Source organism: Mus caroli, chromosome 6, assembly GCF_900094665.2.
Source record: "Mus caroli chromosome 6, CAROLI_EIJ_v1.1, whole genome shotgun sequence".
Lineage (NCBI taxonomy): Eukaryota > Metazoa > Chordata > Mammalia > Rodentia > Muridae > Mus > Mus caroli.
The window spans coordinates 140,828,739-140,831,035 of record NC_034575.1 but is presented as its reverse complement, the minus strand read 5'-3'; positions in this window follow the sequence as shown (position 1 = coordinate 140,831,035).

The following is a 2,297-nucleotide window of genomic DNA, read 5'->3' as shown; positions in this document are numbered from 1 at the left end:
TTTTGTGAAAGGACCCAGATAGAGCTGTCTCTTGTGAGACTATGCTGGGGCCTAGCAAACACAGAAGTGGATGCTCACAGTCAGCTATTGGATGGATCATAGGGTCCCCAATGGAGGAGCTAGAGAAAGTACCCAAGGAGCTAAAGGGATCTACAATCCTATAGGTGGAACAACAATATGAACTAACCAGTACCCCCGTGGAGCTCGTGTCTCTAGCTGCATATGAGTCAGAAAATGGCCTAGTCGGCCATCAGTGGAAAGAGAGGCCCCTTGGTATTGCAAACTTTATATGCCCCAGTACAGGGGAACCCCAGGGCCAAGTAGTGGGAGTGGGTGGGTGGGGGAGTGGGTGGGGGAGCGTGTGGGGGACTTTTGGAATAGCATTGGAAATGTAAATGAAATAAATACCCAATTAAAAAAAATTAAAAAAAATAAGCCCAGGCAAAGAAAACACAAATCAGTTAATATGAATACAAGCTGCATGCCTAGATTGGGCAGATCTACCACTACACTACTATATTCCCTATCTATGAGACCCCTTATAACTTGCGGTGTCTCCAGGCCACGTGCTTCTGCTCCATTTTTCTTTCTACCTTCTCCCTCTCCTCCTTCTCCCCCAAACTTTTCAGCTCCACCTTCCTGTCCACTGCCCAGTCCCTGGCTCCAGCCTTTATTTTACCAGGTGGGGAGCAGGTTCACAGGAAGTCCCCTGTGTATGGTATTCACTCCCCTCCACCACCCTTCCTAAGAAAGCAGAATTAGCATTAAAAAAAGTCTTAAAATACAAACACCGCCAGGGCTATCCACAGCACTTCCTCCTTTCTGTGCAATTAAAAGACTCTTCTATCTCAGATAGAAATTGAGCACAACTATTACCATTGTGTAATTTATAAAGAACAAGATAGACCTAGCACCCAGTCCACCATTTTTGTCAATTAAATAGAACACTCTGTCATCGATCCTAATTTAAAAGACTTCTAATTCTTCACCTGACTCATGTCCTGGCTTTAGATTGTATGCCATCCTCTCAAATCTATATCATATTTCTCAATGCTAAACAGCTTGGGTTGGCTATGAGACTAACCAGTCTTCAACCCCATCAGAAATCCAAGAATGACTAATATTACCTGAAAATATGAGAAGCACAAAATATAGCTTCCAAAACTTAGTCAATTTGTAACAGCCCCTTATACTTCAAAACATTGGAACATCAGCCTTCGGCCTTCTGCCCAGGATCATCTGACAGACCTTTGTAATGCAGAATTTTTTATTTTTTTTTTGGTTTTTTTGAGACAGGGTTTCTCTGTGTAGCCCTGGCTGTTCTGGAACTCACTTTGTATACCAGGCTGGCCTTGAACTCAGAAATCCGCCTGCTTCTGCCTCCAGAGTGCTGTGATTAGAGGTGTGTGTCACCATGCCCGGCGTAACGCAGAATTTTGAAGGGCTGACTACCCTGTCTTGGCAGAGATTATCAGTGAATTATTCTGCATAGGGTGTCCTTTTTCTGGACAGTATTTTGTCTGTAGATGAAATGAGGCAATTCTTGCCTAGTGGCTGTCTAGGCTGACATGTGGAAGCTGCCCAAGGAATAATGTGTGAAATTCTCTGTGTGGAGGGTCACCCAGAGCAGCCTAAGGTCCTCAGGTCTGTGGTGGTACCAACACTTGGAAGGTGGAAGCAGAAGCATCTTGAGTTTGAGGGAGACTGGACTACATAGACTGTTTCATGAACAAACAAAAATTCCTTTGAGTATAATTTTTAGGAAAGGCTTTTCTAAAATTAGCCTGCAGGTTAAACATCAAGAACACGGAGAAAGTCTTAAAATATCAAATTTGGAACAAAAAACTTAAGAGCAGCCACAAGCAGAGAGAGATCTGCTCCACAGACTGCAGCGTACACCCTGTGACTAAACCTGCCTGCCATGGGCTCTTACCACACAGCACATAGAATGGAGTAAAATCTGTGGAGAGAACCGCCTCCCTCTCTGATGTCAGTTCCTATCTTCCCTGCCTCCTTGCCCCGCCTCCCTCTCTGACGTCAGTTCCCACCCTTTCTGCCTCTGGCCTCCTTTTCAGTCCTGGAAGGTCTCCATGGCATGAGGTAACTCGTGACGTCACTCACATGGTTCTTGAGAAAGACCTTTACAAAAGCACAGAAGACAAAGTTTTCTGAACATGTAGTAAAAACGCGTGCTGGAATATAAGAATGGCGTAAAGAAACTATTGAGATGCTAGTCTGTAACCTACAGACGTCTATGGAAAGAAAATACCTGGAGAGGTAGAACCAGGCTAACAAAT